The 19,775-nt window shown below is 38.0% G+C and overlaps 1 protein-coding gene across 6 annotated transcripts in view; it reads right to left on the bottom strand.

Annotated features, from left to right (window-relative positions):
• SHOC2 (SHOC2 leucine rich repeat scaffold protein) overlaps positions 1-19,775 on the bottom strand; it is a 103,167-nt gene that overhangs the window by 58,339 nt on the left and 25,053 nt on the right. The window contains exon 2 of one of the 6 annotated variants that reach the window (XM_060099687.1): positions 10,394-10,465. The exons of 4 other annotated variants lie outside the window; for them this stretch is intronic. The gene's annotated coding sequence lies outside the window, so the exon portion shown is untranslated. Of the gene's footprint in view, positions 1-9,776; positions 9,842-10,393; positions 10,466-19,775 lie in introns of those variants that run through there. One more of the 6 variants, XM_060099692.1, reaches the window with a different exon arrangement.

The following is a 19,775-nucleotide window of genomic DNA, read 5'->3' on the forward strand; positions in this document are numbered from 1 at the left end:
CTTAACTTTCACTAGGCTATTACATAAGATTCCAGATTCATCTCCCTGACTCTAAATTCTAAACAGCAACCCTTTCTCCATCCCAACCAGTGATGCCAGACTAAGCATCTTCAGGCTAAATCACTGATTTGAAGTCACTCCCCTACTCAACACACACACAAATAAGTACACATACATATACCTATACATATGTATAAACACACATTAGGTTTCTCCATAATCAGGCTCCAATCTATCTTTTCCATGTTTACCTTTTGTACCCTTAATACACTCTCCATTCCAGTCTTACCATACTATTGACACAGTAGGCTTAAAATGCTTTCATATAACCATATCTTTGCTCGGACTGCTCCTTCTGTGGGGATGATCTTTTCCTCCTCTCCACATTTACTCCCTAGTCTCCCTGGCCATACCCTGTATACACTATCCTCATCAGTATTCTGTTTCCTGAACAGAAGGTACTGCTTCCTGGGTCCATACCTATACTCTTGCTGTTTCCTCCTCTGCTTGTATGTCTTCCCTGTTCACACCTGTTCCTTTTCCAGGTACCACCTTTCCAGATGAACCCATAAACATCTCTTGAGACTTCTAGGAATCACTTTTGCCAGAAAGTCTTTCCTATATTCTTCTGATTAGGCTAGGTATCTAGCCTCCTCCTCCTGGGAGGAGCTCTTATGAATGTCTGTCACTGTATAACACGATTTTTAAAAAAATTACTGGTTTTATTTTAAGTTCCTAAGTAAATCTTTACACCTCAAATTCTTGTTAACTTTCACAACAGCAGTATACTTGTCTTTTATATATTCTCTTTGTTCCTTTTAGGATCTGTGTTTTTCTTATTTCTTTAGTAAAACTGTAATAACATTGTTGAGTGTCAAAAACTTAAGCACATCTATTCTGCATCCTGAACAACTCAATACTAAAGCAACTGAATGTTGCAGAGCAAGTTAGGCATCCACCCGAGTGATCGTGGGAGGTGACAAATCAAAATGTCCCACAGCAGAAAGAGTCAGAGCCCAAGCAGATTAAAAAGGGTATAAGTATAGAAGACCCACTGCATCTTGGATTGCAGAGAAAGACAATCCCACAAGGGGCAGCTCAGTATAGGGTATCAGAGCCTGAGCAGGACAGGGTGGATATCAACATGTACTGGTAACCCACAAGAGGTATCAGAGTTCAAGTGAGGTGGGGATGGGTATCCTCATAGGGAGATGGCTCAGCATGGAGAATCAGAGTCTTGTTGGGACAAGAAGAGCATCCACAGGTGGTGACAAACCAGTGTGTGATACTGGAATCTAAGAATGGTGAGGAACATGTCTACATGGAGGGGTGGGTGGTTAAGGGGTAGGTGGCATGGCATGGAAAGTTACGAGTCCAAGCAAGGTGAAGAGGTCATCCATGCAGAGTTGTCTGGCAGTGGGAGTCAAAGTCTGGGTGAGGTGGGGTGGAGGTTTGGGAGGACTTCCAAACACGGAGGCCTGTCAGCACAGGATGTCAAAGCCAAGTGGAGGTGACATCAGAGAAAACAGTACGGTAAGTAACTCTGAAAATTCTCTCCTCCATAAAAACAGCAAGAAAACTGGCAAAAACAGTTGGAATAAACTCTATCAGAACTCTCAAAATTAGCCAAGAGCTTGCACCCAGGATGCATTTACAGAAAGAAAGAGAAAAGAAAGAAAGCATCTCAGTAAGAACAACAAGCTTTGTGACATTTTAACTTGCCCTAGTCCCTTCCCCTGCTCTCCAAATCCATGACAGCCTTGAAAAATTACAGTCCACATTCCCAGCTCAGCTTAGCAGACACCAGATGGAACAGAACAAAGCTGGAGCTCATTCAAAGCTTCTTTCACCAACAACCCCTCCAAATTATCACTATTTGACCTGTCTGGTGGCTCCTGATAAGACCCCATTTGTAACACTATCTGTATTCGACTTAACTCACAACTTACTCAGTGCAAAAGACCTTTTCCTCAAGAGGACTTTTGTTGAAAACAATTACAGGCGAGTATTTTATCCTCACAGCTGCTTAAGGCAGTGAACAACAGTTGGGGCAAACAGACTAATCAAAAATATTGAAAGGAAAATCTGAGAATAAGATATCATAGGAACTTTGAAAAGCTCCCACGTTCCTGAGAATCTAGAAGCTTATGTACACACTTAATGCTATGTGCATGGGTAGAGCTGTGTGTACACTCAGCAAAGACCTGAGAAGGCCCCAAGGTATCACTTTTGACAAACTAACTTTGGAGCTGTGTACAAGCAGGAAGCAACAGCTAAGGCAGTTAACTGCCTGGATGAGTGCTGAAGGTATGCCCTAATACACACAGAGGTCTTTGGCAAAGGCTGGGAGATTTACTGGTTGCAGGCATTTAAAGAAATCTCTGCCCAATCATTAGCCAACCACTAAGCTAACCAAATAGTGACTTCAGTGGCCACACGAAACAGAATTAGTTCAAAAAGTTACTAAACCAACAGCAACCACAATAAGCAGGAACAATAAACACCCCCAGAAAGGGGGCAAAATCTAATATCCATAATTGCCACATTTTGTTATTTAAAGTGTCTGTTATTTGGACATTTTTATGCTATCTAAGATGCTCACGTTATTTAAATGTACATTTAGTATTTTAAATGTCCAAACACAGTTTTTCAATAAAAAATTGCAAGATAGGCAAAGAAATAAGAAAGAATGGCCCAAACACAGGAAGAAAAGCAAACAACAGAAACTGTCCCTAAGGAAATTCAGATGTTGGACTTACTAGACAATGACTTTAAGCCAGCTATTTTAAATATGAGCTAAAAGAAAACATGTTTATAGAACTAAAGTAAGGCAAGAGAAAAATGTCTCACCAAACAAAGAATGTGAAGAGAAAAAAAGTTACTAAAAAAATAAAATTAGATCTAGAGTTCAAAGTACAATAACTTTGAACTCTAGAAATGAAAAATTCTCTAGAAAGGTTCAACAGCTGATATAAGCAAGCAGAAGAAACAATGAACTCAAAATAGGTCAACTGATATTATCCATTGAGGAACAGAAAGAAAAAAGATAGAATAGAAAGAAAAAAGAATGAAGAAAAATACACAGAGCATCAGAGATCTGTGCACACCATCAAGTGAACATTTTAAATAACAATACACACAAATAGAGTCCTGGAAGGAGACAATGAGAGAAGGTGGCAGAAATACTGGAAGAAATAAGGGCCAAAAACTTCCTTCCAAGTTTTGAAGAAAAACATTAATCTACACCTCCAAGAAGCTAAACAAACTCCAAGCAGAATAAACTTAAAGAGATCTACACATAGGCACATCCTTACCAACTGCTAAATGACAAAGACAAAAAAAAAAATCTTTAAAGCAGCAAGAGAAGCGACTCATCATGTATGAGACATAAGAAGATTAACAGTCACTTCCACAAGTCATTTCTTTTCAGAAAATATGGAGGCCAAAGGCAGTAGGAAGACATATTCAAAGTTCTGAAAGGAAAACCAAACAAACAAAAAAAAACTGTCAAGAATTCTATATGCAGCAAAACTACCCTTCAATAAAGGTAAAATTAAAACATTCCCAGATAAGCAAAAACTTAAAGTATTTGTTGCAGACCTGCCCTACAAGAAGTGCTAATGTGAGTCCTTCAGGCTGAAATGGAAGGGCACTAGACAATAACTCAAATACAAATAAAGAAAGAGCACTGGCAAAAGTAACTACAAAAATAAATATAAAAGACACTATAAATGTATTTCTTGCCCATAGCTTTTTTCTCCTATCCAATTTAAGAGAACTGCACAAAGCAAAAATTATAAATGTGTTGATGGGCACACAATGTACGAAGATGTAATTTTGTATGACAATAACAGCAAAAGGTGGCAGGGGGGAGTGGAGCTAGCTATATAGGCACAATGTTTAAATAGACTGTTGAAATTAACTTGGTTTAATCCAAACTAGATTCTTATGACTTAATATGTTAATTGTAGGATAGCCACTAAAAAATGACAAAAGAATTTTAAAAGTACTCTAAAAAATATCTAACACAGAAGAAGACAGTGATGGAGGAAAAGAGAAACAAAAAACATGTGACACACAGAAAACAAATAAAGTAGCAGGGTGCAAATTCTACCTTATCAATAACTAAATGTAAATAGATAAAATTAAACCCTCAAATTAAAAGCCATTAGTTCGTAGAATGGATTTTAAAAAAAAGTGATCCAACTGTATGCTGTCTACAAGAGATACAGTTTAGATTAAAACACATGAATAGATTGAAAGTAAAATGATGAAAAAAGGTATACCACACCAATACTAACCAGATAAAACAACAGACTTTAAGACAAAAATTATTACTAAAGACAAGGGACATCTTATAACAACAGAAGGGTAAATCCATCAAGCAGATAAAACAATTACAAATACATATGCACCTAACAGAGCATCAAAATATATTAAGTGAAAACTCACAGAATTGAAGGGAAAAAACAGATGATTCAACAATAATAATGACTTCAATACCCAACTTTCAATACTGGGTAGAACAACTAGACAGAAGATCAACAAGGAAACAGAAGACCTGAACAACACTATAAGCCAACTAGGCCTAAGAGACATTTATCAATACTCCACCAAACAACAGCAGAATATTCACACTCTTCTCAAGTGAACAGAAAACATTCTCTAGGACAAAACATATTTTGGAACATAAAACATTAAGTTTCTGTAAGTAAAATGGAAAATACATTCTCTAACCACAAAGTAATAAAATTAAAAATCAACAAAAGAAAAGAAATCTGAAAAATTCACAAATATGTAGAAATTAAAAACCACATTCCTAAAAAAATCTATGAAGAAACCACAAAGGGAATTAGAATCCCAAGCAGATAAGAGTGTCCACACAAGAGGGTGTCCAATTCCCTAGCAAAGGAAGTCAGAGCCCCAGTAAGCCAAGGAAGGTGTTACTAGAAGTGGCCTGATGTGGACTATCAAACCTGAGCCAGGTAAGTAGAATACATAGCTCTACAGACCCAGGTATTCGGCGGACATTTTCTTAAAAATGAAGCAAGTGAGCCCATCACTTCACATAAAACAACTGAGAATATGTGTTGCCAATGACAAAATTAGAGTTAAAACAAAAATCAGAACTTTAGAAAACACGTATCCTCTATCATGAGCTTGAAAAGCTACTCAATATTTAAAGACTTTTCTGATGAGATCAGTGGCATTATTAACAAATGTGGATTTTTTAATTATTGTACTATAAAGTGTGACAACATTTAGGAAATCTACATAACTCAATAAACCAGTATTTTCCAGTTGACTGATTTATGATGATTCGAAAATCACAAATGGGTAAAAGCCACTCAAATTACAAGACAAATGAATGAGCCATATTTTAATGGAATGAAAAGTCCACAGGTTGGCACTGGAAAAGCTGAACATCCATAGGCCAAAAGGAAAAGAAAAGAGGAGAGGAGAGGAGAGGAGGGAGAGGACAGGAGAGGAGGAGGAGGAGGGAGGGAGGAAGGGAGGGAGGGAGGGAGGGAGGGAGGAAGGAAGGAGAAAAATAAAAAAAGAACCTCAACCTAAATCTCACACTGTACAAAAATTAATTCAATTAATTTAAAATTAATTAAAAGCTAACTCAAAATTATGATATTTTTAGATATAAAATGTAAACCTATAAAACTTGGAGAAGTAAAGAAATGAGAAAATCTTTAGGACCTAGAGCCAGGTGAAGATCTCACAGGCATGACACCAAAAGTACAATCCATAAAAGAAAAAGATTGATAAACTGAACTTCATTAAAAATTTAAAATTTTGCACTGCAAAAGACCCTGTTAAGAGGATGGAAAGACAAGCTATGGGAGAAAATATTTGAAAACCTCATATTCAACAAAGGTCTTACATCTAAACACATAAAGAACTCTCAAAACTCAACATTAAAAAAAAACCCAACTGGAAAATGGGCAAAAGAGAGATGTAAACATTTCACCAAAGAGCACATACATATGGCAAATAGCACAAGTAAGATGTTCAACATCATTAGGTATTAGGGAAATGAAAATTAAAACCACAATGAAATATTACTACACTCTGTCCAGAGCACCTTAAACAAATAAAAAATAGTGATAACATCAAATGCGGACAAGAATGCAGAGAAGCCAAATATCTTATATACTGCTGGTGGGAAGGTAAAACAGAGGTGAATAAAAAATTCTGAAAAAATAGTTTAGTGATTACTTATAACTAAGCATATACCTACCATATAATCCAGCATTTCACTCTGGCATTTACCTCAGAAAAATGAAAACTTGTGCTCACACAAAAAAACTGTACACTGGGACTTCCCTGGCGGTCCAGTGATTAAGACTCTGCACTCCCCAGTGGTTAAGAATCTGCCTGCCAATGCAGGGGACATGGGTTTGAGCCCTGGTCTGGAAAGATCCCACATGCCGCAGAAGCAACTAAGCCCATGCGCCACAACTACTGAGCCCACGCGCCTAGAGCCCATGCTCAACAAGAAAAGCCACTGCAATGAGAAGCCCACGCAGCTCAATGAAGAGTAGCCCCAGCTCACTGCAACTAGAGAAAGCCCGTGTGCGGCAACAAAGACCAAATGCAACCAAAAATATAAATAAATAAGTGCTCCCAATGCAGGGGGCCTGGGTTCAATCCCTGGTCAGGGAACAAGATCCCACATGCCACAACTAAACATCTCACGTGCTGCAGCTAAAGATCCCACATGCCGCAACTAAAGATCTTGCATGCCGCAACTAAAGATCCTGCATGCCGCAACTAAAGATCCTGCACACAGCAGTGAAGATCCTGCACAGAGCAACAAAGAACCGGCGTGCCACAACTAAGACCCTGCACAGCCAAATAAATAAATAATACTTAAAAAAAAAAAAAACCTGTACACCAATGTTCATACCATTTATTTGTAATCCCCCCCCCACCCAAAAAAGGAATCAATCCAAATGTCCTTTGGTGAGTGAATGGTTAAACTCTGGTACATTCACACAAGGTAACACTACTCAGCAAAAAAAGGAATGAGCTACTGATATGTGCAACAACCTGGCTGGATCTCAAGGCTATTAAGCTTAATGAAGAGGTCACTCTGAAAAGTTTACATACTTTATAATTCCATTTATGCAACATTTTTTGAACTGATGAAACTATACAGATGGAGAATGGAACAGGAATTTTCAGGGGATAAGGACAAGGTAGAGAGGGAGAGTTCCTCTGAGGTGATGAAACCATTCCATATCTTAACTGTGAACCTATACATGGGATAAAAACATGCAGAATCATAGACACACACAAAAACACCTAAAAAAAGGCAAAAAAACGAATATGGTCTTATAGTACAGTAGAGTATCAATGTCAATCTCCTGGTTTTGATATTGTACTCCAATTATATAAGATGTTAACATTAAGGGATGCTGAGTGAAGTGTTATTTTTGCAACTTCCTATGAGGCTATCATTATTTCTAAATAAAAAGTTAGGGGGGAAAAGTTCATTAATATAGGTTTAAATTCTACACTGCAGTTAATTTTCAAGAAATTATTTATCACTGCCATTTTAAACCAGTTATCATTGAATATCTTCAATTACCTGAAAAGGCTATTAAAATATTCCAACTACATATATGTTTGAGGACTGATTTTCTTCATATTCTTCAGCCAAATTAACATATTGCAACAGATTGAAACAATTATGAGAATTCAGTCATTATCTGTTAAGGAAGACATTAAGGAAATTTGCAAAAAATGTGAAACAAATCCACTTGTTTTGAAAAGCAGTTATTTTTCATAAAAATTTTTATTTATGTTACATGTAATATGTCTTTTAAAAAATTAATTTTTAAATTCCTTAGTTTTAATTTCTAATATAGTAAATATGAGTAAATATAACCCTTATATAAATAAGTTCTGAAGTTCCAAATAATTTTTTAAGACTGTAAAGTTGTTCTAAGGCCAAAAGGACAGAGAACTGCTGCTAAAATACTCAGGGATGATGGAGCATCAGATGAACAACTTACTCTCAATTAATTTGGGGAAAAACAGGTTATTTTACTGAACTCCAAACTTCTAAGTTTGTGATCATTTAACAACTTTTATTTATTTATTTATTTATTTATTTATTTATTTATTTATTTATTTATTTATTTATTTTGCGGTACGCGGGCCTCTCACTGTTGTGGCCTCTCCCATTGCAGAGCACAGGCTCTGGACGCGCAGGCTCAGCGGCCATGGCTCACGGGCCCAGCCGCTCCACGGCATGTGGGATCTTCCCGGACCGGGGCATGAACCCGTGTCCCCTGCATCGGCAGGTGGACTCTCGACCACTGCGCCACCAGGGAAGCCCTCATTTAACAACTTTTAAAAGGTTAATTAGAATAGAAACAAAAGAACATGCTACAGACTAGGAACAGATCTTTGTAACTCATTTCTAAAAAAGGATTTGAGTCTAGAAAATATAAAAAACTTAGCAGATTTCTAAGAAAAGGCAAATACTGCACTAAGAAGTGGGCAGGCAATTCACAGAAGATATTTAAAAGGCCATTAAATACTCAATACCACTAGTAATTAGAGAAATATGAAAAGCTATAACTGCCATCAGGTTAGCAGGTGAAAAAGTCTGCTAAAACCAACATGGGAGAAAGTGGACCTGTGAGAACTCACACTCTGCTGGTAAAAGTATCAACTGTCAAAACGACTTTGGAGAGTAACTTGGCAAAAATTTGATGAACTAGAAAATGTCCAGGTAAACCCATTTGATCCATCAATTCTACTTCTAGCTATTTACAGTATGAAAACTTCTATATTTGCACAAGGAGCCACTGAGGTGAGGTTATACTACCCAATGGAAAAATAAATCACTACACCTAAAGGAAGCAACAGAAACAGATCTCAGAAGAGATGGTAAACAATAAAAACAAAAAGACAAAAAACAGAAAATTCCTTCCAGAATTAGCTTAAGTTAGCAGAGTAGAAGGATGTGCACTCACCCCTTTTTATGACAACACCAGAATCACAACTAACTGTTGAACAACCATCCACAAAAAAATGCTAGAACCTACCAAAAAAGATACCCTACATCCAAAGACAAAGAATAAGCCACAACAAGACAGCAGGAGGGGTGCAATCACAATAAAATCAAATCCCATACCCATGGGTGGGCAACCCACAAACTGGAAAACAATTATACCACAGAAGTTCTCCCACTGGAGTGAAAGATCTGAGCCCCAGGTCAGGCTTCCCAGTTGCCTGGGGGTCTGGCAACGGGAGGAGTCCCCGCCAGAGAATCTGGCTTTGAAGACCAGCAGGATTTGATCACAGGACTTCCACAGGACTGGGGCAAACAGAAACTCCACTCCTGGAGGGCACACACAAAGTCTCATGTGAACCAGGACCCAGGGAAAAAAGCAGTGACCTCTTAAGAGACTGGGCCAGACCTCACTTGCTAGTATTGGAGGATCTCCTGCAGAGGCAGAGGGTGGTTGTGGCTCACTGTGGGGACAAAGACACTGGCAGCAGCAGTTCTGGGAAGTACTCATTGGCTTGAGACCCTCACCTCCCGGAGGCCACCATAAGCCCCACCAAACAGCCTGTAGGCACCAGTGCTGGGTCGCCTCAGGCCAAACAACCAACAGGGAGGGAACACAGCCACACCCATCAGCAGTCAAGTGGGTTAAAGTTTTACTGAGCACAGTCCTACCCACCAAAAGGATAAGACCAAGCTCCATCCACCACCCATTCCTCCCAGTCAGGAAGCTTGCACAAACCTCTTAGATAGCTTCATCCACCAGAGGGCACACAGCAGAAGCAAGAAGAACTACAATCCTGCAGCCTGGGGAACAAAATCCACAATCATAGAAAGTCAGACAAAATGAAACAGCAGAGGAATATCTCCCACATGAAGGAACAAGATAAAACCCCAGAAAAACAACTAAGTGAAGTGGAGATAGGCAACCTTCCAGAAAAAGAATTCAGAATAATGATAGTGAAGATGATCCAGGATCTTGGGAAAAAAATGGAGGCAAGGATCAAGAAGATGCAAGAAATGTTTAACAAAGACCTAAAAGAACAAAAGAACAGATGAACAATACAGTAACTGAAGTGAAAAATACACTAGAAGGTATCAATAGCAGAATAACTGAGGCAGAAAAAATGGATAAGTGACCTGGAAGACACAATGGTAGAAATCACTGCTGAACAGAACAAAGAAAAAAGAATGAAAAGAAATGAAGAAAATCTAAGAGACCTCTGGGACAACATTAAAACACACCAACATTCACATTATAGGGGTCCCAAAAGGAGAAGAGTGAGAGAAAGGACCTGAAAATATATTTGAAGAGGTAACAGCTGAAAACATCTCTAACATGGGAAAGGAAACACTCACCTAAGTCCAGGAAGCACAGACAGTACCAGGCAGGATAAACCCAAGGAGGAACATGCCAAGACACATAGTAATCTAAGTGACAAAAATTAAAGACAAAAAATATTAAAAGCAACAGGGTAAAACAACAAAATAACACACAAGGGAACTCCCATAAGGTTATCAGCTGATTTCTCAGCATAAACGCTGCAGGGCCAAAGGGAGTGGCACAATATATTTAAAGTGATGAAAGGAAGAACCTACAACCAAGAATACTCTATGTAGCAAGGCTCTCATTCAGATTTGACAGAGAAATCAAAAGCTTTACAGACAAGCAAAAACTAAGAAAATTCAGCATTACCAGACCAACTTTGCAATAAATGCTAGAGGAACTTCTCTAGGCAGGAAGAGACCAGCGACTTTAACAAACCTTGTACATCTACAGACTGCTATATCAAAACCTCATGGAAACAGCAAACCCCAAAATTACAACAGATACACACACAAAAGAAGAAAAAGCAACCCAAACATAACACTAAAGATGGTCATCAAACCACAAGAGAAGAAAACAAGAGGAAAGGAAGGGGCTTCCCTGGTGGCGCAGTGGTTGAAAGTCCGCCTGCCGATGCAGGGGACATGGGTTCACGCCCCGGTCCGGGAGGATCCCACATGCCGCGGAGCAGCTGGGCCCGTGGGCCATGGCCGCTGGGCCTGTGCATCCAGAGCCTGTGCTCCGCAGCAGGAGGGGCCACAACAGTGAGGGGCCCACGTACAGCAAAAAAAAAAAAAAAAAAAAAAAGAGGAAAGGAAGAAAAAAGACCTACAAAAACAAACCCAAAACAATTAAGAAAATGGCAATAGGAGCATACATATCAATAAGTACCTTAAATGTAAACGAATTAAATGCTCCAACCAAAAGACAAAGAATAGATACAAAAACAAGACCTGTATATATACTGTCTACAAGAGACCCACTTCAGACCTAGGGACACATACAGACTGAAAGTGAGGGGATGGAAGAAGGTACTATATGCAAATGGAAATCAAAAGAAAGTTGGAATAGCAATACTCACTTCAGACAAAATAGACTTTAAAATAAAGACTGTTAAAGAGACAGAGAAGGATACTACATAATGATCAAGAGATCCGCCCAACAACAAGATATAACAATTGTAACTATATATGCACCCAACATAGGAGCACCTCAATAAATAAGGCAAATACTAACAGCCAAAAAGGGAGAAACCAACAGTAACACAACAATAGTGGAGGACTTTAACACCCCACTTTCATCAATGGACAGATCATGCAAACAGAAAATCAATAAGGAAACACAGGCCTTAAATGACACATCAGACCAGATGGACTTAATTGATATTTATAGAAGAGCATTCTATCCAAATGCCACGGAATACACATTCTTCTCCTGTGCACATGGAACATTCTCCAGGACTGACCACATGCTGGACCACAAAAAACAAGCCTCAGTAAATTTAAGAAAATTAAAACCATATCAAGCACCTTTTCCAACCACAATGCTATGAGATTAGAAATAAACTATAAGGAAAAAATGTAAAAAGCACAAACATGTGGTGGCTAAACAACATGCAACTAAACAACCTATGGATCACTGAAGAAATCAAAAAGGAAATTAAAAAAATACCTAGAGACAAATGAAAACAAAAGCACAACGATCCAAAACCTATGGGATGCAGCAAAAGCAGTTCTACAAGGGAAGTCTATAGCAATACAATCTTACCTCAGGAAACATGAAAAATCTCAAATAAACAACGTAAACTTATACCTAAAGCAACTAGAGAAATAACATCAAAACCTGAAGTTACTAGAAGAAATCATAAAGATCAGAGCAGAAATAAATGAAATACAGACAAAGAGAACAATAGTAAAGATCAATGAAACTAAAAGCTGGTTCTTTGAAAAGAAAAACAAAATTGATAAAACCTTTAGCCAGACTCATCAAGAATAAAAAAGGAAGAGGACTCAAATCAATAAAGTTGAAAATGAGTAAGAAGTTACAACTGACATCACAGAAATGCAAAGGATGAGAGACTACTACAAGCAACTGTATGCCAATAAAATGGACAACCTGGGGCCTCCCTGGTGGCGCAGTGGTTGAGAGTCCGCCTGCCGATGCAGGGGATACGGGTTTGTGCCCCGGTCTGGGAGGATCCCATATGCCGCGGAGCGGCTGGGCCCGTGAGCCATGGCCGCTGGGCCTGCGCGTCCGGAGCCTGTGCTCCGCAACGGGAGAGGCCACAACAGTGAGAGGCCCGCATACCGCAAAAAGAAAAAAAAAAAAAAAAAAAGGACAACCTGGAAGAAATAGACAAATTCTTAGCAAGGTACAATCTCCCAAGACTGAACCAGGAAGAAATAAAAAATATGAACAGGGCCTCCCTGGTGGCGCAGTGGTTGAGAGTCCGCCTGCCGATGCAGGGGATACAGGTTCGTGCCCTGGTCCGGGAGGATCCCATATGCCGCGGAGCGGCTGGGCCCGTGAGCCATGGCCGCTGAGCCTGCGCATCCGGAGCCTGTGCTCCGCAACGGGAGAGGCCACAACAGTGAGAGGCCCGCATACCGCACACACACAAAAAAAATATATGAACAGACCAATCACAAGCATTGAAATTGAAACTGTGATTTAAAAACTTCCAACAAGCAAAAGTCCATGACCTGATAGCTTCACAGGTGAATTCTATCAAACATTTAGAGGAGAGCTAACATCTATCCTTCTGAAACTGTTCCAAAAAACTGCAGAGGAACAAAAACTCCCAAATTCATTCTATGACGCCACCATCACTCTGATACCAAAACCAGACAAGATACCACATGAACAGAAAATTGTAGGCCAATAACACTGATGAACACAGATGCAAATATCCTCAACAAAATACTATCAATCCAAATCCAACAATATATTAAAAGGATCATACAACAAGATGAAATGGGATTTATTCCAGGGATGCAGGGATTTTTCAACATCTGCAAATCAATCAGTGTGATACACCACATGAACAAATTGAAGAATAAAAACCATATGATCATCTCAACAGATGCAGGAAAAAGCTTTTGACAAACTTTAGCACCAATTTATGATAAAAACTCTCCAGAAAGTGGGAAAAGAGAGAACATACCTCAACATAATAAAGGCCATATATGACAAACCTACAGCTAACATCATACTCAACAGTGAAAAGCTAAAAGCATTTCCTCTAAGATCAGGAATAAGACAAGGATGTCCACTCTCACCACTTCTATTCAACACCATTTTGGAAATCTTAGCTACAGCAATCAGAGAAGAAAAAGGTATCCAAATTGGAAAAGCAGTTAAAACTCTCACTGTTTGCAGATGACATGATACTACTACACATCGAAAATCCTAAAGATGCTACCAGAAAGCTACTGGAGCTCATCAATGAATTTGGTAAAGTTTCAGGTTACAAAACTAATATACAGAAATCTGTTGCATTGCTATACACTAACAATGAAAGATCAGACAGAGTAATTCAAGAAACAATCCCATTTACCATCACATCAAAAAGAATAAAAAACCTAGGAATAAACTACCTAAGGAGACCAAAGACCCGTACTCCAAAAACTATAAGATGCTGGTGTAAGAAATCAAAGATGACACAAACAGATGGAAAGATATACCATGTTCTTGGATTGCAAGAGTCAGTATTGTCAAAATGACTATACTACCCAAGGCAATCTTCAGATTCAATGAAATCCCTGTCAAATGCCATTGGCATTTTTCATAGGACTAGAACAAAAAAAATCTTAAAATTTGTATGGAGACACAAAAGACCCAAAACAGCCAAAGCAATCTTGAGAACGAAAAATGGAGCTGGAGGAATCAGGCTCCCTGACTTCAGACTATACTACAAAGCTATAGTCATCAAAACAGTATGGTACTGGCACAAAAATAGAAATAAAGATCACTGGAACAGGATAGAAAGCCCACAGATAAACCCACGCACCTATGGTCAATTAATCTATGACAAAGGAGACAAGACCATACAATGTGCAAAGACAATCTCTTCAATAAATGTGCTGGGAAAACTGGACAGCTATGTGTAAAAAAATGAAATTAGAAAAATTTTTAACACCATACACAAAAATAAGCTCAAAATGGATTAAAGACCTAAATGTGAGACTGGACACCATAAAACTCTTAGAGGAAAACATAGGCAGAACGCTCTCTGCATAAATCGCAGCAATATCTTTTTCAATCCATCTCCCAGAGTAATGGAAATAAAAACAAAAATAAACAAATGGGACCTAATTAAACTCAAAAGCTTTTACACAGCAAAGGAAACCATAAATAAAATGAAAAGACAACCCACAGAATGTGAGAAAATATTTGCAAATGATGTGACAGACGATGGATTAGTCTCCAATATTTACAAACAGCTCATGTGGCTTAATATCATCAAAACAAGGAATCCAATCAAAAAGTGGGTAGAAGACCTAAATAGACATTTCTCCAAAGAAGATATACAGATGGCCAAGGGGCACAAGAAAAGATGTTCAACAACGTTAATTATTAGAGAAATGCAAGTCAAAACTACGTTGAGATTATCACCTCACACCAGTCAGAATGGCTATTATCAAAAAATCCACAAATAGTAAATGCTGGAGAGGGTGTGGAGAGAAGGAAACCCTCCTACACTGTTGGTGGGAATGTAAATTGGTACAGCCACTATGGAGAACAGTATGGAGGTTCCTTAAAAACTAAAAACAGAGCTACCATGTATGATCCTGCAATCCCACTCCTGGGCATATATCCAGAGAAAAACATGGTCCAAAAAGATACATGCACCCTGATGTTCATTACAGCATTGTTTACAACAGCCAAGATATGGAAGCAACCTAAATGTTCATTGACAGAGGAATGGATAAAGAAAATGTGGTACATATATACAATAGAATATTACTCAGCCATAAAAAAGAATGAAATAATGTCATTTGCAACAATCTGGATGGACCTAGAGATATCATACTGAGTGAAGTCAGACAGACAAAGTGAAATATTGTATGATATTGCTTATATGTGGAATCTAAAAAACAGATGCAAATGAACTTATTTACAGAAGAGAAACAGACTCACAGACTTAGAGAACTAATCGTTACTGGGGGGGAAGGGTGGGGAGAAGGGATAGTTAGGGAGTTTGGGACTGACATGTACACAGTGTTATATTTTAAATGGATAACCAACAAGGACCTACTATATACAGGGAACTCTGCTCAATATGTAACAACCTAAATGGGAAAAGAATTTGAAAAAGAATATATATGTTTATATGCATAACTGAATCACTTCACTGTACATGTGAAACTAACACAACATTGTTAATCAACTATACTCCAGTATAAAATAAAAAGTTTTTTTAAAAAAGTCAAAAAAACATAAGTTGCAGAATGGTAAAGAATGGTTACATGTGTATAAAGTTTCAAAACATACAAATTAATGTATATGGTCTGTGAATACATACATACATACATTTATACACAAAGGATTGAGAAACACCAAATTTGGGATGCTGGTTTCTAAGCTGTAGTTCAGGGTAAAGACAAGGTAAGATAGTATGCTAACCCAATGTCTGACAAGTGGATTTCATAGAGTCCAAAGTTATGTTTTCATTTTGAAGCAAATGCTCAAATGAACCTTGAGTTCCTCTCCTGGCTGTCTGAAAGATCTAGAAAGACATCTTCACTAGTTATTAGAAGAATATTTAACAAATACAATGAGAAATAATGTTATATCTATCAAATTGATTAAAAAATAAAAAAGAACCATGCTGGTGAGGACACAGAGAAACTTACACCCTCACATACTGATGGGCATACAATCCAGTAAAGACTTTCTGAAAATGTGGCTTCTTCGTAATAGACTGACTTGGCACTTTTTGTTTGTTTGAAGAAAAATATAAATATATGTGAGAGTTACACATCTGTGTAGGAACACAGAAAAAAATAAAAGAATATACTCTCAAACTGTTCATTTAAGTGCTTACCCTCTCTCTGGAAAAGACACTGGAGTTGGAGGTTATGAGAGAGAGATAAGAAGAGGAAATGCCAGGGAATGAGGTAAAGAAATGAAAGTTGAGAGCAAATCAAAGGGCCATGGATACTGAGCTAAAAGAGTTTGGACTCTGTCACAAATTCTTCATCTAGGATCTTACAAGCACCACATGGAGGACAGTGATGAAACAGATATGCATTCTAAGCCTGACTTATCTGGAAAGGAAGTTATGTGTCTGCATGTGCCGCAGTCTAGCAGTACTGAAGGAAGACAGATCTGTCATCAAGACTTCAGCTAAACCCCTTCCCAAAAAGCAAATCTCCACTCCTTCTGCTTTTACCTGCCCAGTCCTAATGGTGTTAAGACTTGTTACCTCAGCTTAGATAGGTTGAGAAGTTTATCAACTACTATCACATGATTACCTTTGATTTCCAAAGTAACCCTCTGTGAAGTAGGCACCCCAGGAGTGTTATTCTCATTAACAGAAGAGTTAACCAAGGTTTATGGAAGTTAAATCATTTGCCCAATAGCATGGTGGGAATCTGACAATAACACCACTAGAGGTAGCAGCAGTGCTAAATGCTTTTTAGCTCACATCTCATTAAGTCCTTGCAACAAATCTGAAGCAGATTAAAGTCCATTTATAGATAAGGAAACTAAGGCTCAAGAGCAATCAAACAACTTGTCAAAGACCACATAGACCATAATTGGCTAAGTCAAAGACTAACATAGTTCTGACTCCAAAACTCTTGTCTTAAGCAATATACTCTCAGAATACAATAAGTGGTTATACATAATCATGTAAATAAGCAGGATTAGACACATGAACCAAGGAAAATTTCTGACAGAACAAGACTTGAAAAGGTAGGACTGCTTTCTATAGTCTGAAGAAATGCTGAATAAAAAAGGCCAAAACAGAAAATCTAAATATCTTTAAAAAATTATCACCCCCTCATATAGATCACACTAGTAGTTTACTTAGTAATCTGGCATTTAAAAGGTAAACTTCTTCCAATAATATATTATTATATGTCTATATGCATAATTCATATAACTTCAAGTTCAACAAGTTCAACTATTTTCTACTGGGCTTCCCTGGTGGTGCAGTGGTTAAGAATCCACCTGCCAATGCAGGGGACACAGGTTCGAGCCCGGGTCCAGGAAGATCCCACATGCCGCGGAGCAACTAAGCCCATGTGCCACAACTACTGAGCCTGCGCTCTAGAGCCCGCAAGCCACAACTACTGAGCCCACGTGCTGCAACTACTGAAGCCCGTGCGCCTAGAGCCTGTGGTCTGCAACAAGAGAAGCCACCGCAACGAGAAGCCCGCGCACCGCAACGAAGAGTAGCCCCCGCTCGCCACAACCAGAGAAAGCCCGCGCGCAGCAACAAAGACCCAACGCAGCCAAAATAAATAAATTAATTAATTAATTTTTTTAAAAAGTATTTTCTACTGAGTGGTATCTTTTGGAAAAGTATGATAAAAACAATGTATTTTATAAATTAATTTGAATTCAGCACCTTAGAGTTTAACTCTACAACCATTTAGGCCCACTTTTCCATTAATAGAATATATAAATAAATGTTTCAATAACTGACCACTAGGAAGTGATGATGCATCTCAATTTAGAAAAGAACCTGACTCAGGCATCCTTGGCCCATGCACTAATTATTAAAAACTAGCACTGACTATTCCCTTACAGTAATATTGTCATATAATCTAGCAATCCCACTCCTGGGCATATATCCAGAGAAAACCATAGTTCAAAAAATACATGTACCCCAATGTTCACTGCAGCACTATTTACAATAGCCAGGACATGGAAGCAACCTAAATGTCCATCAACAGAGGAATGGATAAAGAAAATGTGATATATATATTATATATTATATATATATATATATATATATATATATATAATATATACACACACACACACACACACACACACAATGGAATATTACTCAGCCATAAAAAAGAACAAAATAATGCCATTTCCAGTGATGTGGATGGACCCAGAGATTGTCATACTGAGTAAGTCAAAGACAAATACCATGATATTCCTTATATGTGGAATCTAAAAAAATGGTACAAATGAACCTATTTACAAAACAGAAATAGAGTCACAGACACAGAAAACAAACTTATTGTTACTAGGGGAAGGGGGGAGGGATAAACTGGAAGATTGGGATTTGACATATACACACTACTATATATAAAATAGATACCTAATAAGAACCTACTGTACAGCACAGGGAACTCTACTCAACACTCTGTAATGATCTATACGGGAAAAGAATCTAAAAAAGAGTGGATGTATGTATATGTATAACTGATTCACTTTGCTGTACAGCAGAAACTAACACAACATTGTAAATCAACTATACTCCAATAAGTTTTTTTAGCACAGTAATGCTTATTTTTTAACTACTTTTCTCTTGTCTAGGATAAAGAGAATTATTCAGATAAGTGAGGGGGAAACTGCATGTCCAGGGACTTTAGGAGTTCTAGCTATATTAAATTTGACCCACCTTATAATCTAACTCAGTCTCTACCCTGTAGTCTCATGTTAAATGTAGGTATCACCTAGCTAGCTTCTGTCTCTAAAGGATTTTGGTTAAAAGTACTACAGAAAAACAAATGCAATTTAAAAAAAATAAAAGCATAACATCTGGAGCTGTGAGTTTGGGCTCCAAATCCCTTGATTAATTACAATGTGATTTCTACTTCCCTTATATTTCTAGGCCTCAGTTTATCTGAAAAATGAGTTTGGGGAGTTACATGATCTCATAGGTACCTTAAAGCTCTAAAACTCCTACTGCTAAGTCTTCACAGAAAGTAGTTCCAAAGACCAATTTTGGGTGTTCAACACATAGTAGGATATTTAAGAATTACCTTCAGACTGGAAAATTCATTCTAACAAAATGTCCAGGTCAAAAACCAAACCCTTAGAATTACAGAAAAGATACTTCAAAAATAAGTGTGTTCTGATTATATTTACATTCTGGGACAGTAGTTACCATCTATATATATTAAAAAGCTTACTTGGTCCACATGGCTATAGGTAATCATAGCTGCAAATGTTTGGAAATACCCTTACAATGTATTAATCACAATATGTCCTGCAATACAGTCTCAGCATTTCCCAAAATGTATTTCTACAACATCTAGTTCCATGGTCAAATAGGTTTAGAATAAAATGTGTTTCTGCTGTCTGACAGCAGAAATTATTAGTACTTTTAATATAATAATGTACTCTTTTTTTTTTTTTGGCTGAGTTGTGTCTTCGTTGCTGTGCGCGGGCTTTCTCTAGTTGCAGCAAGCAGGGGCTACTCTTCGTTGTGGTGCACAGGCTTCT

Source organism: Mesoplodon densirostris, chromosome 1 (assembly GCF_025265405.1).
Source record: "Mesoplodon densirostris isolate mMesDen1 chromosome 1, mMesDen1 primary haplotype, whole genome shotgun sequence".
In the NCBI taxonomy this organism is placed as follows: Eukaryota; Metazoa; Chordata; class Mammalia; order Artiodactyla; family Ziphiidae; genus Mesoplodon; species Mesoplodon densirostris.